General features: G+C 54.8%; 1 long non-coding RNA gene across 1 annotated transcript; it reads right to left on the bottom strand.

The window, feature by feature from the left end:
• Positions 1–10,007: 10,007 nt before the first annotated feature.
• On the bottom strand, positions 10,008–25,934 carry PELATON (plaque enriched lncRNA in atherosclerotic and inflammatory bowel macrophage regulation). Its single transcript, XR_004668251.3, has 4 exons — positions 22,089–25,934; positions 14,067–14,156; positions 12,278–12,363; positions 10,008–11,613 (listed from the first exon to the last, which is right to left on the bottom strand). It is a non-coding gene; the product is annotated as a plaque enriched lncRNA in atherosclerotic and inflammatory bowel macrophage regulation (long non-coding RNA).
• Between the last annotated feature and the right edge of the window lie 1,014 nt (positions 25,935–26,948).

Genomic DNA, 26,948 nt, shown 5'->3' with positions numbered 1-26,948 from the left:
GTTTCATATAGCAATCTAGATCAAGCTTGTCCAACCCGCGAACCACAGGCCACATGTGGCCCAGGATGGCTTTGAATATGGCCCCACACAAATTCATAATGTTTCTTAAAACATGAGATTTTGTTTGCGATTTTTTCTTTTTAGCTCATCAGCTATCATTAGTGTTAGTGTATTTTATGTGTGGCCCAGGGAAGCCAAAAGGTTGGACACCCCGATCTAGATTTACAGCTTCTCATGAAAAACTGTCAGTCCCGGCCTTCCCACGTGGCGACACTGGCAGAAACTGAGCAGCGTCCACCCCTTTAGACAGGCCTGCACCCCTCTCCCACCACTTCACCACGAGTGCTGCTTGCCCAGCCCTGGCAGCACCTGAGTTTGGCTTTTTTCAGTCTCAGAATCCCTTCTTTTATTTTATTCTAATTTTTATTATTATTTATTTATTTTATTTTAGAGACAGGGTTTCGCCATGTTGCCCAGGCAAGTCTCTAACTCTTAGGCTCACACAATCCTCCCATCTCAGCCTCCCAGAGTGCTGGGATTACAGGCATGAGCTATCGCACCTGGCTGTGAGGCTGCCTTTTGGAACCAGTCCTCCAATGAGGCTGATCCTCTGACTCCCTTGAAAAAGCATCTTAGAGTCTCCTGGTCTGCTGGCAAGGAAAGGCCCCCTGCCCACTTGTTCCCATCTGCACCGGTAGAAGAGACCCTTCCCCAGTGTACATCCTCTGGACACTTAAATTCTTTGAAGCACAGTGTGAAAAACTCAGCATCCCCTGAGGCCAGGTTGTGACCACGCCAGGTTCTGGGCCCTGCCCTAGACCTATGAAGTTGGCATCTGGAGGAGAAACTTTCTAATGTGGCCCCTCAAACCAGTTCCCCATCTCAGCAAACGATAGCGCCTGCATCCACCTATCCACTCCAACATCTCCCTCGCCCAACCCAACAAATCCTGCTGGCTTTGCCTTCCAAACAGAATCCAGTCCCTTCTCCCACCTCTGCTGCCATCGCTCTCCTTTTGTCCTAGACTAGGGGAGTCATCTCTGCTGGGTTCCCTGCTCTCATCACAACATCCTGGCCCCCCACAGTCCACTAGCCCCATTTGCAGCCAGAGAGATCCTGCACCCAGGACACATTCCGCAATGTCTGGAAATAATTTTAGTTGTCACAGCTGGGTTTGGGGAGGAGGTGCGACTGGCAACCTCTCCAGCGGGCAGAGGCCGGGGACGCTGCTTAACATCCTACACTGCACAAGACGACCCCACTACAGAGCAGCATCCAGCCCCAAATGTTAATGGTGCCGAGGCTGAGGAACCTGGTGTTAGAACCTGAGTCAGGCCATCTCCCTCCTGTGCCCAGAGCCCTCCAATGCTCCCGCCTCACTTGCAATAAAGTTCAAACTCCTCCTCCTCCTGAGGCCCTCAGGGCCTGGACGATCTCTGGCTCTCCTTCACTTTCCCCCACAATGCAAGCTTGTTCCAACCTCAGGGCCTTTGCATCTGCTTTTCCTACGATCTGGAATGCTCTGTCCCAGACATCTGTGTGGCCAGCCCCTTCAATTCCTGCAGACTCAGCCCCTTTCCCCAGTGGTCTCACTATGGGACATGCTATGTCTTTCACTTATTTGTCATTTCTTTGCTGTCTCCCCCTCCCAAAACCTAACAGCCATAAAGTCAAAGGGTTAGTCCATTTTGTTTCCTGCCATCTCCCTAGTACTTTAGCACATACTAGATGCTCAATAAATGCTTCCCAAACAAGCACATGACTTGGTCTACCAGGTCTCCTGTGCATTTGAATTTTAGAGTTGCGAAGGTTTAGTCTGCTGAGGGCTGGTGATTCCTTCGTTCTGGAGGAAAAAATTCAGTAGTTCCAGGACTCCATGATCTGAAGCATCGGAAGCATCCATGGAGCTTCCATTTGAGGCCCAGAGCATTGCCCAGGGGTCTCACCCAAGGCCTCGCTTAAAGAGGGGAAGACAAGTAGGTGAAAGAGAAGGTGAGGCAGGGGCTGAGCCAGGAGTTTGGGAAGGCTGAGGCCACAGGTGGTGGTGGGTGACAGAGCTCAGCTTGCATGGGTCCCAGGGCTTCACAGCCATCAGGACTCCAGGAGTGCAGCACCAGCCTGCAGATCGCCATGCCCTTTGCAGCATGAGACACACCCAGGGAGGCGCTGGGAGGGGGCTTCTGGAGACCTCCGGCCACAGCTCAGAAAATAAAGATGGACAATTTGGCTCAGGAAAAAGCCACGTAAAGTGAGTTATTCACCAAGAACCAGAGCCAAAGCATCATAATGAAGAATGACCTTAGAGAATGGCCGGGCGCGGTGGCTCACGCCTGTAATCCCAGCACTTTGGGAGGGTGAGGCAGCCGGATCACGAGGTCAGGAGATCGAGACCATCCTGGCTAACACAGCGAAACCCCGTCTCTACTAAAAATACAAAAAAAAAAAAAAATTAGCCCGGCGTGCCGGCATGCGCCTGTAGTGCCAGCTACTTGGGAGGCTGAGGCAGGAGAATGGCGTGAACCCGTGAGGCGGAGCTTGCAGTGAGCCAAGATTGCACCACTGCGCTCCAGCCTGGGCGACAGAGCAAGACTCCGTCTTAAAAAAAAAAAAAAAAAGAATGACCTTAGAGAGATTTGACTAGGTCACTGTCTTGCCACGTGGGGGATAAAAATTGTGAAAATAAATTGATTTTCTCTTTGACCTAACACAATTATCATATAATTGCTGTGGTGCACACAGATTCTTAGAATGAACACACTAAAGCAAGCATGGATACATTTAAATATATTTAAACCAAATTGCATGACTGCACAATGCATTGTTCTTTTCATTGTACTTGACCTTCCTGACATAATCACGGGGAGGGTCATATCTGCAAAATGATTCCATCTGCACTGTGGCCACCGCTGAGCCCTGGTCACTGCCCCCAGAACTGGCCCACTGCAGCTTCTGGAAAAATAGCCGGGCTGCAGCCCCACCCACCCCAGAACGGAGTCCTAAGCAATTAGCCCCCAACATTTCCAACTTCTGATTCATAAATCTGGCATGGCTGCATGTGATTGGTGGGCCCTGGTCACATGTCCATACCCAAGCTTTGGAGGAGCAGCCCTCAGCCCCCTGGCTGGGGTCCTGGCTTCCTCCTCCGCCCCCACTCCTTGGCCCCACACCTGGCTCCTACCGCCCAGCGCACAACCCTGGAGGCATCGGCCTCGCGTCTTCGGTTTTTAAATGACCAAAGAAGTATCGTGCCCCATTTTAGAAATGAATGATAAGACAGGCAGGATATGTGTTATGACTTTTAACAACTAAGGGGCTAATTTCCCCCACTACGAAGGCGGTCTCAAACAAGACAGACCCTCCATGGAAGAGAAAGCATAGAAACAGAAGTGAATTGGGAACAACTAGGCGCCTTGGGAAGGCGAACATGGATGAAGCAGATGTCATCTCTTCTGAGCTGCGACCAGGAGACACACCGAGGTTCAGAGAATGTGACTGAGATGAGGAGGAAGAAGGAGAGAGTTTCAGGCAGAGGGGACTGCTCAGGCAGAAGGGTGGAAGGACTGAGAACACGGCTGCCGCAGCTAGAATTGGAAACTTCTAGACCAGAGGTGGCCCACGGGGCCACAGATATCCACAGAGTCAGGTTTTGTTTATTTGTTTTTAATTTGACTCGTTGGCCAACATTTAAAACTCAGGACTTTTCACATACAATCTCAGACTTCTGGCTTCTCTTACTAAATGGGAAGATCCGGGCCGCCTGCTGGCTCAGAGGCCACCGTCCCCTGAGGAGAGCCTGTTCTCTCCAGTTCACCGAAGCCAGCACCAGCCCACCTTACTCATCCTTCCACCTTCTGGCCCAGAGGTGCCTGGGTTTTGGTTCCCTGTTCTAAAGCCTGCTAAGGAGGACGCTGGGGAAATCAGAAAGCTCGAACAATTCTCTCAAGGCTGTCCAGCAACAGAGCTGCAGCCCGGGACTCGGGACACCCAGTCCTGCTGGGGACACCAAGTCCCTCCCCACAGAAGCTCCACAGACCCCACCTCAGTCTCCAGGAGCTGCTGACCCTGGCCCGGAGTCCCGGGGGACCAGGAGGCCGGGCTGGGGAAGGCCCCGTCCTGTTTAGGTTTTTGTGGTCTCGTGAGTAACTGAGTGGAAAAAAACAAGCTTGAAAAGATAACAATTACAACGAAATTAAATCAAATCAGACCCGTGACTCATTTATGGAGCCGTAAAAACAGAAAACAAAAACAAGCTGGTTCTGGAGAAGTGAGGCCAGGGTGAGGAGGGGAGAAGTCGGGGAAGGGAAAAAAATAAAGCAACAGCAGCTATGGCCCCGGGACTGTAAATTATCCCAGCAAGGAGGGAACCATGCGGGCCCTGGAGGGGCTGGGCCTTGGGGGTTCCGGAGCCAGGAGTCCCAGGACCCCGTGGGAGAGGCCAGAGACCCCACCTGCCTGCAGGATGGCTGACCTTGTCCCCCCAAACACCTCCGTGAGTTGGGTACCATTAGCGTGCCATTTTGCAGACAAGGAAGCTGAGCCTCAGAGGGACCAAGTGACAAACCTCAATCACACAGCCAGGAAGTAAAAGGACTGAGATTCAAACCTGGCTCCAAAGCCTGTAACGGGGTTCAGTTTTGTCACCTAGAAAACAGGCACCTGAGCTCAGCTCTGTTCCAAAAACAACAAAGAAGCCAGAGTCCTGGAAGCTTCCCTGGATGTTTTGGGAGCCCCGAAGCCTGATATCGGACATGGCTGCCCTTCTCTAGGTCTCACTTTCCCCATTTGTTCACTAATGGGGTCACATCAGGCAATGCCTAAGGAAGGCCCCAGCGGGTCTGACCCAGGGGAGCTTCAAAGCCTGTTTCCCAGAAGCCTCTGCCCCCGGGAGATGTAAGAGGAGCTGGAGGCAGAGCCAGAGGGAGCCAGCCGTGCAGGCCCACGATTCCCTCAGAGGTCGTCCTGACCCAGGGAGGAGACTGTGCAGGCAGCAGGAAGCTGGCCAGGCAGAGAAAGCAGGGGCGCCGGGCTAATGAGGGTGGGATTTGATGGGGCTAGAAATCGGGAGCCAAAGCTAACACCACCACACGGCATTGGGTTTCAGGTGCTTCCTAAGGGTCGGGCGTGGTGCTAAGCACTTTCCATTCATTCATTCATTCATTTATTCTGCAACTATGGACTGAGCACTTTCTTGTACGAGGTGCTTTGTTGGGATCTGGGGACACAGTGATGACCAAGAGAGACAAAGATGGAGCTGCCACCCAGGAGCGGGTAGACAAAACAAGCAGGAACCATGATGAGTCAGGTAGCACTGAGAGATGCAGGGAGGGATTCAGTAAGGAGGGAGTGTCGGGGGCAGGAAAGGCCTCATGAGCTGCGAGGTTTGAGCAGAGACCTGAAGGAGGTGCAAGGGCGGGCCCAAGCAAAGGGAAGGGCGCAGGCGGAGGCCCTGGGTGGGGCATGCCCGGTGCATTTGAGGACCAGCCAGAGGGCCAGCATGGCGGGGGCAGAGTCAATCCCTCCAACAGCCAGGGGAGCAGGCACTGTATTACCTCCTCTTACAGAAGAGGAAAAGAGGCTCAGAGAGGGGAAGTGACTTGCCCAGAGTCACACAGCCTGGAAGTGGCAGTGTGAGGAGCAGTCACTCCTCGCAGTCAGGATGTGCCGGGATGCATCCATGCCATCGGTGGCCCTGTGTGTGTGACGAGGCTGCACGGCCCAAGGGTGGCTCCCAGAAAGCGTGTGTCACCTGCCTTGGTCACAGCTGTGGGTGGTATGATTGTGCAATCCAGCACCCTGCAGGGAGCCAGGGGCCGGGACAGAGGCTGGGCCGGGACTTGACACAGCCCTGACTCCACCCCAGGCTCAGCCCTGCCATCACTCTGCCTCCCAAGCCCCATGGGGTCTAGGGGCTACCAGACAGCCAAGAATCCAGGGAGCTCACTCACACTGAGGTGCAAGTGACTGCTAGAAGCCCCTGGTTTGTCCCTATCCCTGGGCTGACCCTTTCACCAGGTCACAGCAGCAGCTTTGGAGACTCAGTTTCCCCCTCTGTCAGATGACAGGTCCACTTAGTGGGTCTCCAACAGCAGTTGCAGGTTCTTGGGTCCAGAGAGAGCTCCCTGAAGTCACACAACCAGTGGCTGACGGAGTCAGGGTGACCCTGGCCTGCTCACTCCTGCCTGGAGGATGCCTCCCCCTGAAGCTCAGCCACCCAGGCTCCACCACTCTCCCCTCACCCACCCTCTTGCTGCCCACACATCCAGGCCCTGGCCCACACTGTCCACTCTCCTGGGAGTGCCTTTCCCCTCCCCCTATGAAAAAAGAACACGGGATGGTCAGGGGCGTAGAGGGAGAGATTGTTGAGCAGGCAGAGGCTACTTAAGCCAGGGGAAGGGTCAGAGAAGGTGGCTGTTGAGAGTGGCATCTGAGCTCAGACCTGAAGGAGGTGAGGGAGCCGTGGACATCCATGGTGGACAAGGGCTCCAGGGACCTGCAAAGACCTTGAGGTGGAAAGACCCAGGGCTTCTTGAGGAACAGCAGGAAGCTATCAGGGCTGGAAGGGAGTACGCGAGAGAGAGAGGCAGCGAGGTCATCAGACAAGTGGAGGGTTTGCTGGGGGCCAGGGCCTCACAGGCCACAGGGAGCTTTCACTCAGAGAGCTGGGATCCCTGGGAGGGTCTGTGCTGGAAGGTATAGGTCCCTTCTGACAGGTCCCTCTGGTCGTGTGTGGAGAACAGACTGTGAGGGGCTGAGGGAGAAAAGGAAGCCAGGAGGAAGTGACTGCACCAGTCCAGGCGGTGGTGCTGGTGGCCGTGGCCGAAGCGGGGGCCGTGGAGGTGGGGAGACGAGGGCAGACTCCGGGTCTACCTTGAAGGTGGAGTCGACAGGATGTGATGAGCGATCAGATGTGGGAGCAAGTGAGAAGAAGGCAGGGGAGACTCCCAGGTTTGGGGGACCACCTGGAGGATGCAGGAGCCATCAGCAGAGGCAGGACTGGCTTCAGGGGGCAGATCAGGAATGGAGTCCTGGCCAACCTGGGTTTGAGGCTTCTCCTGGTCATCCCAGCAGGGACAGAGACAGGTGGGTGGAGACCCCTGAGTCTAGGCTCAGGGGAGGCCTTGGGGAGGCGCCCTTGGAAGTCACCAGCATTTAGATGAGGACGAGAACTGTCTTTGGTGTCTGTGTCCCCCTTCTTCCCTCTCATGCTAGCAGCAGGCCCAACCTGGGGAGGAGCTCCAGGGTATCCTAGGGACCCAGGAATAAGTCCATGAGCGTGTGTGACAAATGCCCACCATGGTTCAGGGCCATGCCAAGCGCTTTGCCCACTTGATGCCTTTCATTCTCACGACACCCTGAAGGGGTAGGGACCACCCCAGTCCCATTTTACAGAGCCAAGAGGTGAAATGATTTACGCAAGTGTCACCCAGCAGTATGGGAAGGCTGCTCTACGGGAGGGACAGGGAGCGGCACACAAGGCCATCAGGGAAGGCACTGCAGTGCTCAGCAGCTCCGGATCACAATGCCCGCCCCCTGGCTGGGGGACACCCCAGGTTCCTGAGTCTCCCACATCGCCTCCTCCAGGCAGCAGGCAGGATTACCTCTTGGTGATTCTGGGGCCTCCAGAAAAGGGCTGAGGGCAAACTGGGAGCTCCCCAAGGCCAGCAGGGAGGAGGCTGGGGAGGAGCTTGGGGGGAACCTGGGTGTTTTGAGGGCCAGGCAACATCTCAAGCCAGGTACCTGCAGGCCTCCAGCATGAAGGAGGAAGGGACAAAGACTCCAGGGCATGCTTGGCGGGCAGTGAGATCCCCTCCCCCACTTCCATGGAGCTCTAGAAAGCATCTCCCTGCCCAGGGTGTTCTCCCACCGATGGCTCGAGGCCATCTTTCACCCCAGCAGTGGTGTGTGGCCGGCCATGGGGTCTCCTGCAATTACCTGGAGGAATCCGCCTTCAAGCAAGCTGAAGTTCACAGCGGGGGCATGATGCACACCACTTGTTCAGCAACTGCTCATGAAGCACCTACTAGTGGCAGACCTCTCAGCTAAGGTCACCAGAAGGAAGAGGCTTTGGCAAGGTCCAAATTGACCTGAAAATAGGACTCTTTCCATTGACCTGACCTTCAAACAGCATTCCTTCCTCTGCGGGATTCAAATTATCCACTTATGATCCATGTAGGATAGGGAAAGGGAACAGGAGTTGGCAGCTCCCCATGGGGCAGAAGAGGAGGAATAAGACCCAGATATTATGTATGGAGACCCAACCTTGTGTCAGACACTGCGCTCGGACCTCAGTTCCTAATCCATAAAATCAAGCTTATGACATGTCCTTCCTCCAGGGTTGTAATGGGCTAATCCAGGGATTAGCAAACTTTACTGTAAATGTCCAGAGAGTTCATATGTTCAGCTTTGTGGGTTTTAAGGTCTCTCTCACAACTGCTCAACATTGCAGTTGTAGGGTAAAGGCAGCTGTGGATAATATGTAAATGAATGGGCATACTGTGTGCCAATAAAACTTTATTTATAAAAACAGGCTGTGAACCAGATTTGGCCTGGAGGCTGTAGTTTGCTGAACCCTGAGTTAATGGATACAAAACAAAGCACCTGGTGCATAGCAGGTGCTTAATAACGTTTGAGGAATGAGTGAGTGAAATGATCGGGCCTCTTTAACTCTCGCTTTCCCCATCTGCTAGAAGAAATCATTACACTGAGTTATCTATTGAGTGCTTTCCAGGCCACACAGGGCTTCAGGAAGCCCAGCACAGCCCTCTCATCGTTCCTCCTCATAAAACCCTGAGATCGGGCTCTCGGTGGTCCCATTTTACAGGAACAAAGGCTAAGGGCCCAAGGCCACACGGCTGGAATGTGGCAAAGCTGGGATTGGAACCCAGGTCTCCAAGACCAGACCTCAGGCTCTCTGAACTGCCTGGCGTTCCAAGGCTATCCCTGGAGTGTGGAGCCGAGACTGGAATGCTGTCCCTGGCTGCAGGGTCTGGCTTCAGATTCCCAGCTCAACCCCAGATGTCAATCCCCTCGTGGGCCCCAACTCCAGGACCCAAGCCAAGGGTCTCTGCCTGCATCCCCTCCTGGGCAGTGGGTCAGATACACAAGGAAGAGAGAAAGAGGTATAGACGAAGACAGGGACTGAGAAATACAAGGAGACAGAAAGAGGCAGAAACAGAGAGACACAGAGAGAGACAGAACTCAAGAGGGACAAACTCACCTCCCATGCCTCCCTCCCTCCTGGGGGCCTTGGAACCTCCTTGCCAGCACCCCTGACCCATTCCCACCATCACCATTGACTCCCTCCAGGAAAAGATTGATCCACTGCCCCCCACCCCACATGGTCCTGGGCTGGAATCCCAGCCCAGATGCTGACCTCTGTGTGACATCAGACAGGCGACTCTCCCTCTCTGGGCTCAGTCTCTCCATCTGTGAAATGAGAACGCCAACCAGGGCAGTTTTATTGGCTGCTTGATGAGAGGGGGGCCTGGGCCTGACACCAACAAGCACCTAAGAGCCCTGGGCTGGGGGCGGGAGGTGAGCTCAGGGCTCCTCTCCCCGGAGAGGTCACTATTCATTTATTGGTTCTTTTAACAAACATTTATTGAGCACCAACTGTGTGCCAGGCATTGCACTAGGTGCATAAGGTAGACAAAAGTCCCTGTCCTGATGGAGCTAATGTTCTACTGGGGAGATAGGCAAGAACCAACAAGCAAATTCATACGAAATGTGCCAGGTGGAGAGAAGGCAACCAGTGGGGCAGTGGGGGTCGATAAATCCAGGCAAGTTGAGGGGAGGAAGTAAGGGTGTAGGGTGTAGGGTGGCCAGTGCAGGGAAGCTCCTTCGAATTCTTGTCATTTCTCCAGAGGCCATGACAGTTTTTATATTTAAGCCAGCTGCTGATGGTGGGGGACTCATTATCGATGCTCCCTGAGTTTCCGGCTCCCTGCAGGGCACTCTCATCAATTTCATCACATTGAATCTCCTCTGCAACCCCAGAAGACAGGTACTTGTTTTCATTTTTATTTATTATTAGTATTGTTATTTTTAGAGATGGGGCCTCATTCTATCACCCAGGCTGATGTGCAGGGGCATAATCATAGCTCACTGCAGCCTCAAACTCCTGGGCTCAAGCAATCCTCCCGCCTCAGCCTCTAGAATAGCTGGGACTACAGGCACACACCACCACACCCGGCTAATTTTTTTAGAATTTTGTAGAGACAGGGGTCTCACTATGTTGCCCAGGGCTGATCTCAAACTCCTGGTCTCAAGCAATTCTCTCGCCTCAGCTTCCCAAAGCGCTGGGGTTACAGGCATGAGTCACCACACATGGCCAGAGACAGGTACTCTTATTGTCCCCATTTCCCAGATGAAGAAACTGAGACCCAGAGAGATGAAGTGACTTGCCCAAGGTCACATAGCTGGAAAGGGGCAGAGCCAGGATTCAAATGGGGCCAAACAGGGATATAATCCAAGGTGAGATGGGCCGATATGATACCAGGGCAGGGGCTTGAAGGGGAGACAATCAAGCAGGGAACAGGGCTTATGCCAGAGCCCTCAGCAGCCAACAGGTTAAGGGCCCGGGAATCTGGGTCTCTGGCCCCAGATAGGGTGACAGCCACACCCAGGCTCAGCCTCTGGCCCGCGCCGCCTGCTGGGAACACACAGTCCTCAGGACTAAGAGGCTCAAAATAGAAAGCGCAGGACCTGGGTCGAAGCCTGGAATGCCCCAGGCAGGCAGACCATGACTCCTGGAAGGGCCCAAGGCTGCAGGGCTGGGGCTGGCAGGGCGAGAGTCACTGGTATCCACTTGTTAGAGCCTGCGTCTCATCTTTGTTATTCTCCTGATGCAGTTTCCAAGACGCCAACTCCAGGATGTGACCAACCCGGGCTCCTCTCCTGGCCTAATCTCAGACCAGCTGTGTGGCCTTGGGCTGGTCACCTACCCCAGAGGACCTCAGTGTCCTTATCTGCCATCGGCTCATAGAGTTGTTCATTCAGGCAGTCAGCCAATGTGTGTCGAGCACTTACCATCTGCCAGGCACTGTGATGGCACTGGGGGCACACAGAGAACACAACAGACAAAAATCCCTGCCCTCATGGCTAGGTAGAAAGATCCTACCATGCTCAGAAGGAAGTGGGGGGTGGTCAGGGATGGCTTCCCATGTGGGCACCTGAAGGAGTTGTGGGAGGGAGCCATGTGGACGCCTAGAAGTGTTCCAGGCAGAGGAAACAGCCAGTGCAAAGGGCCCGGGGCAGTGTGGGCCTCAGGCTGTTTCAGGAGCAAGGAGGAAGCCAGCGTGGCTGGAGGGTGAGTGAGGAGGAAGGCTGGGAGAGGAGACAGAGGGAGGTCAGAGAGGAGGCCCCGAGAGCCAAGGAAGGAATCCGAGGGTTTATTCTCCAAGCAACAGGGATCCCTTAGAGAGGACTTTGCTGTGGACTGATGTGGGCTGGCCCGCAGTTTTAATAGCTCCCTCTGGCTGAGTGTGGAGAGGGGATTTCTGGAAGACCAGGGAAGAGACTTCTGTGCCAGCAGAGATGAGCAGCAATGGTGGCAGTGGAGGCAGAAGGAAGGGCTTGGGTCGGGGGTCTGTTTGCAGGAGCTGCTGGGAGGACCTGCCGAGGGAGAGAAGGGAAGAGGGAGTGGGTGGGGGTTGAACAGAGGCCCCCTCCACCCTCCAGGCCTCAAGGAGCCCCACAGGAAGTGGGTGGTCAGGTGGCCCAGCTGGGAAGGCTGACTGGTTTGTCCAGCCTGAAGCCCACGACCCTCTCCCCACCCTCTGCCCATGGCAGCCCAGGGCTAGAAATGTACCTGGAATGTCAGCCATGAAGCCCGCCAGACAGTGCCCATGGGACCTGCTGGGGGCCAGGTGAGCACCCTGGCCACAGCCCTGCCTACAAGGGGAATCTCTCGGACCCATTGACCAGGGTAAGTGGTAATTACAGGCCCTGGAGCAGAGAGGGTGGTGACCTCCAGCCAAGACACGCAGGGACTGCGATTTGCACGCAGGACCCCTAACCAGGCACACCCTCTTTGTTGCTGAACAGGCAACAAACTGCTCCAGAGACCAGGGCGTGTCAGCAGAAAGAGCACTGGGCTGTGAGTCCGAGACCCCCAGGGCCTTCTCTGAACCTTAGCCCCCTCATCTGCCAAAGAAATATTTATCCATGCACGCACGCTTGCATTGCTTCCCAAGCGTTTACTGGGCACTTGTCCTGGACAGGCGCCGTGCTGGGGGCTGGGTGTACAGCAGTGAACAAAACACACAAAAATCCCCACCTGGGCGATGGTGACATTCCACTGGAAAGAGACAGACAAGAAACAGGATCTACCAGCAGGTTAATTTCTAGGATACGTGCTAAGTCCTAGGAAGAAATAAAAACAGCATGAGGCCATAGGAATGAGGGGCTGGTCAGAGAAGGTGTCCCCAGGGGTGACTTTGGAGCAGAGGCCTGACCCTAGACAAGGATCCGCCATGGGGAGAGCTGGCGAGAGTGTCCTCTGTTCCAAAGGGAAGAGTGGGTGCGAAGTCCCTGAGGCAGCAGCAGGATAATTGGCAAGTTTATGGCAGAGAGATGAGGCCACCGTGGCTGTGGGTGAACAGAGAAGGGAGAGGCAGTGAGGTCAGGCGGGGCCAGGGCAGAGATCCTGCAGGCCCTGTGGGCTTCTGCTCTGAGTGAGTTGGGAGCCATGGAGGGTTCTGAGCAGAGAAGGGATAGGATCTAACTTGAGCTCTTACAGAATTCCTCTGGCTTAGGAAGGCGAGAGAGGAGGCGGGGAGACCAATGAGGAGACGACTGCAAACATCCTAGCTGGACCAGGGCAGGGCAGGGTAGTGGGGGTGGACCCTTGGACATGTGGATGAGTTTGCTGATGGGCTGCCCGTGGGAACAAGAGAGAGAACCCAGGTTGGGGGCCTGGGCAGCCAGGTGGCTGAGGTTGCCATCGCTGTAGCAGGGAAACTGCAGGTTTGTGGTGGGGGTAGACAGAGCTCCCTCTGAGCATGAGGCCCCACCCAGAGTAAAAGAAGGACTCCCAGTCCCCCACACCCCTGCCTCAAGCACAGATCAGTGAAGGGATTCTGTGGACAGGTGGCCCTGGAAGCTGTGATCTGCAGGGACGAGGTGCCTGCTGTCTACCTGGTGAAAGTCCTACCGATGCAGCTCTTGAGGCTGCCCAGTCTCACACCCCAGGGAGCAAACTTGGCACCTGTTCTTTGCCCTACCCTGAACATCCGCTGGGCTCCCGGGGTTGGTCCCGATGTTCTTTTGGAATCTCAGGGGTGATGGGTGGGGAAGGTGGAAAAAGGCTGTACCTCTTTCCCACCCATCCCTGTCCCCCGTCAGCCAAACAGGGCTGAGGACTCGCGATCAGTTCTTCCTCTGCGCCCCTGTCCCCATACCGCCCCAAAAGCTCTCAGAGACAGCGTGACTTGTGGCCTCTGCAGCCAGGAACGTGCTCTGGTCCTGTCATCTCACACTGCCCCATCCCCCTCATAGTCACTTGGTTTTCTGCACGTAAGTTCCCTTTTCATAGATGGAGGAACTGAGGTTCCAAGAGGTGGGGCAGGCTCCCAAGTTCACACTCAGGTTAAGTGGCAGGGGCGGGATTCACACTCAGGTCCATCTGATTCCAAAGCTCTTAAGCCCTGAGCATTATAGCTGCTGGCTTAGGTCGGCTCCCAGAAGCTGACCCAAGACAAGGGTTTGGGTGCAAGTGGGATATTTGGGAGGTGATTCTAGAAACACTGGGAAGGAGTGAGGAAGTGACACAAGGAAGGTAGATGAGCAGGTCTCCTCAGTGGGCAACAGGAGTCCAACCCCCCAGAGGCCTCTGGGAGAACTCGCAGAAAGTACCTTCCCACTGTCCCCTGAGCCAGAAGCAAGGAGGCTGAGTGGGGGGACAAACAGACCCCACCTCTACTGGCAAGGGTCTCTCACTTGCTTCCCACACTCTCGTGGCCAGAGGAAGCCCTTGGGCAAGAGATTCAGGATAGCAGCTGCAAGGGTGACCTCCCAGGTGGGCACCAACAGCTTCTGAGCCCCCCAACTTCCAGGACAGCACTTACCCCAGGGAACAGGATGATGTTCAGTAGGATGTGACTGAGCTGCGTGACCTTGGCAAGTAGCTTCATCTCTCAGAGCCTCAGTTTTCTACTCTGAAGAAAGGAATCATTAAAAAAAAAAAAAAACTGTTTCACAAGGGTTGCCGGGGATTCGATGGGACATGAGGTAAAGGTCTGAGAATCACACGTGGCACATAGGAGGTGCGTTTTATGTATTTGTGGTTAAATGAGAGCATGCCTGGCGCATAGAAGCCACTCCACTATAACAGCTATTATCATTATTATTATAGTTTGTTGTTGTTGTTGTTTAGGACCTCTCCAAGACTGCGCAAGCCTAGGTCTGCTCTGTGGGGACAAGATGGTGGCTGGACAACTTCCCCAGTTTCCTGGGTCCCACAGCCTCTTGCTTAAGGCTGCCTGAACTTTGGGGAAACAGAGGAGGAGGAGAAGGAGGAGGAAGGGGCGGAGGCTTAGGCCAGGCCTGCTAGAGGTAACCGTGGGCAGTGACCCCGCCTGAGAGGCCCCCATTCACCCGTCCACCCATCGCCAGAGCTGCCTGCCCATTCCACACAGGGGACGCCTCGTCTTGCACAACACAGGAAGGAGGAGGCCTGGGTGGCGGTGGGTGACGCCAGGACCCCGTGTCCACCCGGCTGCAGACAGGATGGGCAAGGGAGGCCCCGCCAGGCTTCCTGTGTGCCGAGCACACTGGGCAGAAAGGAGAAGTGGGGTCCAAGGTCACTGGGAGCTCTGGGCAGCACCTTCCCCTCCCTGGCCCAACTGTTCCGCCTGTTCTCCCTGACTCAGGCACCCAGGGTTCAAACCCCACCAGCTCGGCCATGTACCAGCTGCATGACTCTGGAACATGCAGCTCTCAGGGCCTCTGTGTCAGTCACTGCCAGGGTGCGGGGAAGCCCTCTGGGGGCTTGTCATCATCATCCCCATTTCACAGATAAGGAAACCAAGGCCATGGGGTATTTTCTCTTTTTCTCCTTTTTTTTTTTTAAGACAGATGGGGGGTCTTGCCCTGTTGCCCAGGCTGGAGTGGAGTGGCACAGTCATAGCCCACTTCAGCCTCAATCTCCTGGGCTCAAGCAATTCTCCCACCTCAGCCTCTCAAGTAACTGGGACTACAGGCGTGCACCACTACACTCAGCTAGTTTTTTTTTTTTTCCCCCCTAGAGATGGGTTCTCACTCTGTTGCCCAGGCTGGTCTGGAACTCCTGGCCTCAAGCGATCCTCCCACCTCGGCCCACCATCATAAGGTATTTTCAAACAGCATTTGTTATACTTGAAGATTTAGAGGTACAACAGGGGAGTGCAGACCTGAGGACCTACTGGGTGCCGCAGACACACCAATGAGGCCAGCGTGGCCCCTATCCTCCATCCTGGGTCCACAGCAGGCATTACTAATCAATAATGAGTCTCCTTCCTAGTATCATAGATGCAGCCTCAGAGCCCTGCTCAACACAGCTCTTCGGCCACAGTCTCCATCCGAGCACCCAAGGCCTGAGTCAGTGAGGAAGGTAGATCTGCCTGCTCCATCCAGCAACAAACTGGACCAGAGGAAAAATCTGCCCAAGAGCGAGGCTGCCCTCTGGCAAGCTACCTTGGGGTACTTCCCTCGAACTTGTCTCCCCCAACTGGCTGGGAGTCTCAGGCTCTCTTCCTTGGAGGCAAACTTGATCTGGAAAAGGCAGCTCAGAGGAAGCATCTGCCAGCTCCCAGGCAGCCAGCAGGGCTGGAGCAGGGGATGCTGGAGCAGAGGCAGAATTAGGAGATCAGCAGGGCCCAGGCAGACCTGGGGCAGGACGTGGTGGGAAACAGTGACAGAGGAACTGGAGCTGGGCCTGTTCCTGGAGAGGAAGGGTCCAGGACAGGGCAGGGAACCGGCTGGGACCCGGAGAGGCCAGATCGCCAGCAGGTTGTGGGCCCCACCGGCAGTGCCAGGGAAAGTCCAGTGACCCAGAGTGCCCGGGGCCGGGGGGGATTGTGTAAAAGGAAAAATGAAACTGAATGCAGAGCCCTGGGCCTCCCGCCAGGCCTGGCCATCTCTCCCCACATTCACTGGCATCACCCCCGTCCAAGTTGCCATCCTCGCTCGCCTGGACATCTGCGGCCATCTCCAGCTGGGTGTCCCTGCTTCACACAGCCAGAGGGATCTGAAATGGGATCCCGCCCAAGTCTCTCCCCTGCTTTGACCCTCCAGTGACTGCCCATCCCATTGGAGATGTGATTCAGAGCCCACCCCTGGCCCCGAGCCCTGGATGTATGGCTCCAGCCCGGTCTCCACCACCCTCTCCTGCTTCTCTCCCGCACACTCATGCCCCACCAGCAACACTATTTCCTTCCTGTCCCTTAAATCTATCAACCTCATTCCCCACTCCGGGCCTATGCCTTTGCTGTGCTGCCTGTGACACCTTCCCCCATATTTTCCTTTGGTGGCTGCATCTCAGTGAGGTCTCAATAAATGCCCTCCCTCCAGAACCCCCAACCCCGAGCTACCCCAGACTCCTTCCCTGTCACCCTCCACCATATGCCTCTGGCATGTGTTTGTAGTATCTGTGTCTGGAAGTGTCTGCTTATTTGTTTACTTGTCTTTCTCACCAGAACATCAGCTCCACGAGGGTAAGGGCAATGTCCACTCTGGTCACTGCTGTATCCCCAATGCCTGGCACAGTACTGGACACAGAGTAGGTGCTCAATAAATATTTGTTGAAAGAGACTGAGAGGAAGCTGCTTAAATCAGCTAGAAGATTCTCACTGAGACCTTCCAAGTCCCCACGTGCCATCCCTCCCTGGGGATGACAGACCGTTCCCCGCCATATGTCAGTCTCTGAGTGGTGCACGGTGTTGGAGAGAATTCTGGTTGCAGCAGGAAAGATGATCAATTAGTGATGTCTGCCACAAACCAGGAAAGGCAGGGCAGCTCCAAAGAGATGGGGGCATTTTTGTCTCGTTTGTTCATTGCTCCACAGTACCAGGACAATGCCTGAAATCTAATAGGCACTCAATAAATATTTGTGGAATGTCATATACATGGGTTCCTTATCTAATTGGCTACTCCTTTCAGGGAGAAAAACACTTTTAGCTTATTCAACCAACAACTGCTGGCTAGCCATTCAGTGAGGACCCACTGTGTGCTAATCTGAGAACATTCCAGAGAGACTGATCCTCCATTTACAGAATAGGAAGCCAAGGTCTTCTTGGGACTTGATGGAGGTCACCAGCTGGGTTCAGCTGACCCCAGAGTTCTGTAAGAACCCAGACTCGAGGCCTGGGGTGGGAGGGTGAGGCCTCCCCAGACTCCTGCTCCCCACCCCTGGGCATCCCCAGCCCCCTCCCTAGGGCACGGAGGGGTGAGGACAGGCGGCTGCTGCTTCCCTTTTGGGGCATGTCACAGGGCTGTGGTTAAACGGAAGCAGGGCCCCTGCCCATCCCGAATGCAGGCCCCCCAGGGCCCCACCCTCCCCATTCCCTGCCCAGACTCTTCCCAGCTGACCATGGGCATCAGTTCCCCGTTCCTCTTTTCTCTGAGCAGAAGGAAGTGGGTGGGGCCATGAGAACATCTCACAGACTCAGTTTCCCCATCTGACAAGTGGGTTCAACCCCTGGCACCTGCAGGGGTTGGTCTGTGGGTGGGGGTTCAGTGAGATAAATCATGAAAGACGAAGAGACAGTGATTGTTATACCCAGACCAGGAAGGCAGAGGTGGGCGGAAGTGCCAGGTGACCCTGTCTCCTATCCCACTGAGGATCGAGTCCAGATGACCACCCCTGGCCTCAGGAAGAAGCTGGTGCTGCTGGCTCAGATCCTCCCAAGAACCCCTCTGCCTTTGGCATAGAGACTGGGCTGCTTTCACTGGGAGCCTGTCCAGCCCCCACCTCACCTTCCTCTCCACATCTGCCCCTCACTGCGAACCGTCCGCCATGTGGAGCTGCCAGCCCGTTAGCCTCTCCTACTCTGCTCCATTTCACAGCAGGGCCCTTGCATGTGCTGTGTCCACTTGCTGGAATATTCGTTCCTTCCTCCCTTTCTCATCTGCTTGGCCTCTACTCACCCTTCAGTTCCCAGCTCAGCTCCTAGGAAGCTTTCCCGAACACCCTAACCACATCAACCTCCTTCCCCCTTTACTGACCCTCAGATCACCTTGTACTTGTCACAGTCACAAATTGACATTTTGAAGGGTGTTCATGTCCCCCACCGGCCTGGGAGCTTCTTGTAGGCAGGGATCATTGTCACCCCCAGCTCAGTGGGTGCTTCATTGTGTGTTGAATGAATGAATGAATGAATGATGAAGAATGAACGAAGGGGACAGGCAAGTCACGTCCCCCAGACAACCTCACCAGACACATCCTGCTCGAGCCTTTGGGTTCTGCCCTGCCCGGACCCCCTTCTCCAGGCTGGCTCTTTCTGCCACGCCATTTCTGGTCCTCAAAATGCCCCCTCCCTCATCTCTCGCCTCACTTTCCCAGATGGAGACCAAAGGGACAGACCTCGATCATGGGCTTTCAAACTGGGTTCCACTGAGCCTGGTGGTATTCTAAGGACAGGCCCTCGGGTCACCTGGAGAAGTGGTAAAGGTGGGGGGCCCCCACTCCTTATACCTACCAGGACAGCATCCCCTTGATCTTTTTTGTATTCAGGGCAGCCACCGCGCAGGCGCTTTAACCAACGAGGATTCAACTGCACACACTCGGCAAAAAGAACAAATACAGCCTTGGAGAGAGAAGAGCCAATTGCCAGGTGGCTGTATCGGGAGAGGGAGATGTGGGCTGGTGGATCCCCCCAGGCCGAGTCTGCTGGGTGCGATTCCAGCTTTAACGCAGACCTGTTGCTACGATGTGGTCCTTGAACGCAGGCCACAGGGTGGCCCCATGAGACCCAGCTGAAGCGGCCGTGGGATTACGCAGGCGGAATCTATGGAGAGACCGTACATCCGCCTCGGTTGGAGGGGCCACGTCCTTCCTGTGGAATCCCCAAGGGGAAGTTGGCCGTGGTGGATTGCCACCTTGCCAGACAGCTCGGGTGCTTGCGCCTGAGTGAGGCAGGTCATCGCTTGGGGTCCTCTGTTTGAACAATAGGCACCACAGCTCAGGAAAAGGGAAAACAAAAACAATAACCATCGGACAAGATGCCCCCAAAGGGAACACCGAGCATGGACCAAAAGTTCCTAAATTCCATTCCTTGCAACTGTCTCCTTCCAGACTCCTGGAGGTTCTGTGATACGGAAAGAAGGTTCCAGGCTCCAGTGTCCATTGCTCTGGGCATGATGGAGGCTCGGAGCTGCTCTCCCCACCACTGGGACACCCACCGTCATCCAGGCAGTGATCCTGGAAGAGGAAAGGCGGTGACCTCAGCCCAGGGGTCACCTTGGGACCCAGACACCATCCCTATGGACTGCATCTGTGGGAGGACCCACGGAGCCCGGCGCCAGCTGCTGCGTTCTGCGCACTGCCCTGTGCTGGCCCCATGCTGAATAAGACACAGTCCCCACTTGCCGAAGCTGACCTTTGGCAGGTGTGGTAGGGGTGGGCAGGGCTACTTTCAGGGATGGTCTGGGAGGCCTCTCTGAGGTGCACAGGCCCGAGTGAGGGGATGGGGCTGATCATGGAAAGATCCAGAAAAACAGCACCCAGGAGAGGTGGGGCAAAGCTCCATGTGTTCTAGCAGGAGGAGGGAGGTCACTGCGGGCAGGGAAGAGGGGAGGGGAGGTGGGGAGGGGGAAGGCCATGCAGGGCTGTCCTTGGGACCAGAGCAGGGACTGTCTTTCTCTCTGAGGGAGGTAGGAGTAGGGTTTGGAGTGAGGCAATGGTGTGACCTGACTTGGGTTCCAACAGGAGCCCTCTGGCTGAGTGTGGAGGGCTGTGTAGGGTGGGTGGGGAGTCCAGGGCGGAGATTCTGCCCAGGCAGGCGAGCAATGACCAGACAGAGGAGGGAAGACTTGTCAAGTTCTGGATTCAGTCCACAGGCAGAGCCGATGGAATTTGCTGAGGACTGAATGTTGGGGTTAGAGAGAGAGGAGTTAAGGACAACTCTGGGGTCTGAGGCCTGGCCCACTGGGTGGGTGGCAGTGCTGTCTTCTCAGCTGGGAAAGACACCCATGTCTCCCAGTGGGGTGCGCCCCTGGGACACCCATGGACAGACTGACAGAGCCCGCATAAAGGCACGAGGGACCCCGCACACCTGAGCTCACGGAGCAAGGGTCAGATGAAGGCAAGAGAGGGGTCGTTTTCAAGGCCCAAGGAGGAACGGGCAGGGAGGTAAGAGGAGAACCAGCGAGACCAGCAAGCCGCCATCAAGAGGCTGGGGAAGACTGTGCTCAAGGAGGGGGCAGTTACCCAGGGGGCAGACACTGCCAAGAGGACCAGCCAGAGAAGGCCGAGCAAACCCAGGCCCACTGTGCCACTTAGGCCGTCAGTGAGACTCCAGCTGGTGGCCAACCCAGCCGTGCCCCCATCACCTTCGGAGCCCACATCTCTTTGGAGCAGCCAGACAGGCTGAACCCTAATTGGCCTGAGTCAGCCACAGGAATTCCTTTCTGGTTCAAATGTGGACATGTGAGCCCATCATTCCATGAGACACCAGGGGACATCCACTGGGACATGTAAGAAAAATTGTTGGCCGGGCACGGTGGCTCACGCCTGTAATCCTAGCACTTTTGGGAGGCTGAGGTGGGTGGATCACCTGAAGTCAGGAGTTTGAGACCAGCCTGGCCAACATGGTGAAAACTCATCTCTACTAAAAATACAAAAAATTAGCTGGGCGTGGTGGCCCGCGCCTATAATCCCAGCTATGTGGGAGGCTGAGGTAGGAGAATCGCTTGAACCCAGGAGGCGGAGGTTGCAGTAAGCCGAGATCGCGCCATTGCACTCCAGCCTGGGCAACAGAGCAAGACTCTGTCTCAAAAAAAAAAAAAAAGAAGTGAGATCCTGGAGGAGAAAGTCCCCTTTTCTGTTCATCTCTTCCTAGTTAGGATGTGATCATGTGGGACGTGATGTCTTGAGCCACAGCAGGCACTGGGGCCCATGAAGAAAGAGAAGTGAAGAGATGCCTACCTAGAGCGCAGGGAGCCTGCCCTGGAACACTGGAATGGCCCCACATTAGACTTCATGTTATAAGATTTAATTAATATTTTTACTGTTGCAGTCATAGAAGATGGCCTAATTGGGGCAAGAGGAAACACAGGAATGAACCTGAGACAGGGGAGAAAATGGAGAGAGGAGGGATGAGGGCTGGAAGGGGGTCAGAAACACCCAAGCACCGGGTTCAGATGCACAGCAGGCTCCCTAAGTGTGAGCTGCTGTTTCTGCAAACAGGAGTTGTTCCCTGAGCACCTACTCCCTACCAGGCACATTTCCAAGCCCTGGGTGTCCATCAAGTCCTTTAATCCTCCCAGCAGTGCCAGGGAGGCTTCATCTGCTCCCCACATCTCTGCTTCCCCCGCCCCATGTTCAGATTCTAAAAAACCAAAAGGGCTCCCTCTAATTCATCTCGCCCCCAGAGAGCACTGACTCCCCACGGTGTCCCACTGAGCCCCACTGAGTCCAGTCCACCTCAACTTTCCTGCCTCTGGGAACAGGGTACCCACCCTCTGAGGGCCCCACTTTCCAAAGTTCTTTGTCCTGGCACAGCAGGTGCTGAGTACCTCCCTGGACCTCTGTTTCCGCATCTGTAAAAAGCCACTAATCCTAGTTGCACCTCCTAGGCTGATTGTGAGGACCCAGGAAGGACCCTTGGCCCAGTGCCTGGCCTGTAGTAGGGCTCGGTAAGCGTGAAATCTGATTATTGCCCATTATATTTATGGTTATACACAGGGCTGGCCCTGCCTCCTGCTGGAGCTGTGGGTCTGTCCAGGTTGAGGAGCTGAGGTGCTTGGAGCGTCCCCAGATCCCAAACAGGGAGCTGGAGTAGGAGGCGGGAGCATGAAGTCTCCTGGGCCCCGCCCGCCACCTCGCCCTGCCGCCCCTGCTCAGCAGCCGCCCCGCCCTGCCACCTTGGTCTCTGAGAACCCATTGTTCCTACCTGGCTCTGCTCCAGGGTCCTGGCCTTGCCACTTCCCTCTAGGATCCCCCGCCACCCCCGGGGATTGGGCCTCCCCACGGGGTCCTAAATTGGGTGCCAGATGTGGCAGCTGTCCAGCAATGGGAACAGGAGCTGGAAGCCCAGCTCTCCCACATCCCAGCTGTGTGACCTTGGGCGCTTCCCCTCTCTGAGCCTCAGCTTCCTTGTTGGTTAAATGGGGTGACGGGACCTCACAGGGCTGTCATGAGGGTTTCGTGAGCCCAGGATGGCAGAGTGCCCAGCATGTGGTAGGGCTCGGGAACATTCATCCTAATTTCTCTGCTCCTCACGGGCCTAGAGGAAGAGCCAGAAACAGCAGAGGCAGTGGCCAGAGTGGGTAGAGCACTAGAAGGGGAGTCTAAGGCCAGGGTCCTGGCTCCAACCCTGCTGTGTGACCTCGGGCAGGCTGTGGGTATCTCTGGGCCCCAGAATGAGGGAAAGAAGTAGCTGGGATCCTCCTTCCTCCCCAGGAAGCAAAGCAGAGGGGTGATGCCAAGTTTTCTTTTCATTTTTTTTATTTTCAGCACAAAGGGCTCAAATGGAAAGCAGCTGCAGAGACAGAGAATCCGATTGTGAAGGCACCCGAGACTCCAGGCAGGCGGAAGAGGCAGCGTCTTGGGTGCTGGGCTGGGTAACAGAGGCCAGGGTATTGACCAGAGACTCCAACAAGCAGGGGACAGCTTGGGGGGCGGGGGATTGTCTCCCACCCCTTCTTCAGGGTGCTGGCCTAGGAGACAGGGACCCCGCCTCGGGCATCTCCTGCTTAACCTCAGTTTCTGTGTCCAGACATGGGCAGGCCATCCTGACTCTCTTAGCCTTGGTTTCCATCTCCAAAATGTGTCCAGTAGTGGCACCTTCCTTCTAGGGAGGGGTTGTGTGGTTAAGGTCTCGGGGCGGGCTCCTCAGTCAAACAGGCTTGGCTTTGATCCTGCCTCTGCCTCTCACTAACTGTGTGACCTGGAGTAAGCCACCTCCCCTCCCTGTGCCTTGATTTTCCCATCTGTGAAATGGAAACAATAATAGAACTAATCTGCTGGGGAGATGAACTGAGAAGACTCAGCCTGGCGCCTGGAGCAGAGTAAAGACTAATGATTATTGTTGTCTTTCTTTTTGGAGGCAGAGTCTCACTCTGTTGCCCAGCCTGGAGTGCAGTGGCAGTGGCGCGATCTCGGCTCACTACAAGCTCCACCTCCCAGGTTCAATCATTGACCCTCCAGCCTCAGCCTCCCGAGAAGCTAGGACTATAGGCTCACACTACCAGGCCCAGCTAATTTTTTGTATTTTTAGTAGAGACCAGGTTTCACCATGTTGACCAGGCTGGTCTTGAACTCCTGGCCTCAAGTGATCTGCCTGCCTTAGCCTCCCAAAGTGCTGGGATTCCAGGTGTGAGCCACTGCGTCCAGGCATCTTTCTTATTATTATTATCCCAGGAGCTCCACCTGCTAAGGCCCCAGCCTCAGAAAGCCTCCCTTCCCCTGAGTGCTGGTTCATCTCAACAATTTCCTCACATATTTCTTGAGCAGCAACTATACCGGTCTTGGCAAAGCCAAGGTTCTATCTAGGAGAAGAAAGACATTAAATGAAGGACCCGTGTGTGAAGGGCTTGGTGAGTAGCAGGGGCTCATTGACACTGTTCACCAGCACCTGCCCCCTCAGCTGCTCTGTGCTGGACTCTTTCTGGGCTCTGGGGACACAGTCTTCAGGGGAGTCCCAATCAGAGGGTCTGGGTGGGGGTGAGAAGCTGGTGTGTGGATGAGGCAGTTTCTCACACTGTGGCAAGGTCTGTGATGGAGGAAGTCCAGGTGACTTTGGGAGCCAGAGGTCAGGATGGGCTTCCTGGAGGAAGTGGTTAGGAATGAAAATAACATCTATTCAGCATTATTATTATGATGTGTCAGGCACTGTTCTCTCCTCAACACCCCGCTCCAGAAGGTTTTCTTCTCACACACCCATCCTACAGGTGAGTCTGGGATCAAAGAGGCCCAGTAGGGTGTCAGAGGTCACATAGCCAAGACATGGCAGAGCTGAGATGAAACCCCGCAGTGGGACACTGCCCCACCTGCCCCCCGACAGCACTCTCCAGCCTCCAGGCCTTTGCTCCGGCTCTTCCTTCTGCCCAGACATTCCAGACCCTGCACCGTCTCATATCCACTCTGCTGGAGGAATGAAGAGAACAGCCCTTGGAGGCCGCAAAGTGTCCTCAAGCCTCAGTTTTCCCATCTATGAAATGGGGATAGCACAGGGCTTTCCTCTCGGGCTGCAGAAAGGATCGAGAAAAGGCTTATTATTCACCTAGGGCCTAGCCCTTGGGAACCAGTCCGGAAGGACAGCTGTTATTATTGCTAATGTTGTTCCTATCACAGTGACAGCGTGTCCCGTTAGGCCTGCAAACCCCTATACCTCAGTTTTTCCTGTAATGAAACCTGCCTGCTGAGGCCTCGGTGAGGGCTCATTTAATGATAATCTTTAGGGAAAAAAAATACACCCCCCAAGCCGCCTGTGTGGCTGCAGCCCACAGGGGTAACCTGACGCCCCTCGCCTGACCTGGCCCCCAGGTCTTTGTGTGAGTCCTGCCCAGATTACTGTATTTGTCCAAACCCAAAGCCAAGGCTGGCATGAGCTCAATGCTCTGCATTGTGCCAGAGCCAGGCCCCCCAGGCCTCATCCCTCCTCCCGCTGGGGATCCGGCCCCCAGGAGGTGTCACAGGGGAAATCAAAAACCCAGCAGGGCCCACTGGGGTGGCCTCCTGGGTGCCAGGCGCTAGGCTTACGCTCCTTGCGTGTTGCCTCATCAATCCTTCATGACCTCACTGTGCAGAAAGGCACATGCTGTGCCCATTTTCCAGATGGAGAGAATGAGGCCCGGGTAGCCAAATTGTTGCTACAGTTCATGCCGGTGGAAGTGGCAGAGCTCAGGTCAGGCTGAAAGAGGACCTGTCCCCAGGAGAGGAACCTGGGAACCCTGGATCTTCAGCTGGAGCCAGGCATCTTGGGGAGTAGAGATGAAGGAAAGCCGAACCATGTGGCAGGGGACACCATGGCTAAGGATTCCGCCCTGAGTTCAAGTCCAGCTCTGCCACACGCCCTGCACAGAAACCTACTCCTCTCTGAACTTTGCTTTCCTGAACGAAAAAAATGGGGGAGCAGCTGAGCACGGCAGCTCACGCCTGTAATCCCAGCACTTTGGGAGGCCGAGGTGGGAAGATCACTTGAGGTCAGGAGTTTGAGACCAGCCTGACCAACATGGTGAAACGCTGTCTCTGCTAAAAAGACAAAATTAGCCAGGCGTGGTGGTGGGCACCTGTAATCGTAGCTACTCAGGAGGCTGAGGCAGGAGAATCACTTGAACCTGGGAGGCGGAGGTTGCAGTGAGCCCAGATCGCGCCACTGCACTCCAGCATGGGCAACAGAGCGGGACTCCATCTAAAAAATAAATAAATAAATAAAAAGTAACAATAACAATAAATAAATAAGGAAACAATAGCTTTTCCTCAGGGGCTGGGAGAGGACTCAGGCCGTAAGGTAGGTGAAACACTTAGCAGGTAGTAAGTGCTCAATCTACAGGAGCTTAAAAACCCAACCGCATCCTCCATGGGGAAGAATCTGTCTCCTGCCTGCAGGTCTGAGATTCCAAAACACTGAGGAAATTTGGCTCCAATGGGACCTGGTATTTGGGGAGGGAGTTAAAAAGGAAGGGTGGGGGAGCAGTTTTGGGGGATCACTCTCTCCTAGGAGTTCCCTCCCCTCTTCCCAACTTCAGTTTCTCCATCTGACCAGGCTCCTGCCCAGCCCCTCCTAGAGAGACTAGTTTTGGGGCTGATTTTGTTGCTTGCTGTTTTTTTCACATCTACACATACAATCACTCAGTCTAGTGTGTCTCACATGCCCGCATGGAGCCACTGTGTGTGCACTGTTGTGGTTTTTCATTTTTACTTTTCTGCAAAAGCCTTCTTTTTTTCCCTTGGTGACCATTGAGAACGGATTCTTACCTATTTTTCTATAAGAATGAAAATCCCATACAGACTGTCTGCCCGGACAAAGGGTTTCTTTATCTGTCATTTCTTTTACAAATCAGAATCACATTGGGCATCCTTTTCTGCATCTTGTATTTTTTACTCAAGAATACCCACACAAGGCCAGGAGCGGTGGCTCACACCTGTAATCCCAGCATTTTGGGAGGCTGAGGTGGGCGGATCACTTGTGGCCAGAAGCTTGAGACCAGCCTGGCCAACATGGTGAAACCCAGTCCTCTACCAAAAATACAAAAATTAGCTGGGCATGGTGTCGTGCGTCTGTAATCCCAGCTATTCAGGAGGCTGAGGCGCAGGAATCGCTTGAACCCAGGAGGCAGAGGTTGCAGTGAGCCGAGATCATGCCACTGCACTCCAGCCTGGCTGACAGAGCGAGACAGTCTCTCAAAAAAAAAAAAAAAAAAAAAAAAATATATATATATATATATACACACACACACACACACACACACGAAACAAGCCCTTGTATACCAATTACCATAGCAGCACTAGTCACAGTAGCCAAAAGGTGGAAACAACCCAACTGTCCATCAGTCGATGAATGGATATGCAAAATGTGATCTAGCCATACAACAGTATTTGATCATTTTTTAAAAATGAAGTACTGGTGGGGCGCAGTGGCTCACGCCTGTAATCCCAGTACTTTGGAAGGTCAGGGCGGGTGATCACCTGAGGTCAGGAGTTCAAGACCAGCCTGGCCAACATGGTGAAACCCCGTCTCTACTAAAAATACAAAAATTAGCTAGATGTGGTGGCACATGCCTGTAATCCCAGCTACTCGGGAGGCTGA

Source organism: Pan paniscus, chromosome 21 (assembly GCF_029289425.2).
Source record: "Pan paniscus chromosome 21, NHGRI_mPanPan1-v2.0_pri, whole genome shotgun sequence".
NCBI lineage: Eukaryota > Metazoa > Chordata > Mammalia > Primates > Hominidae > Pan > Pan paniscus.
The sequence above is the reverse complement of the archived record's forward strand: the minus strand, read 5'-3'. Positions and strand labels throughout refer to the sequence as shown.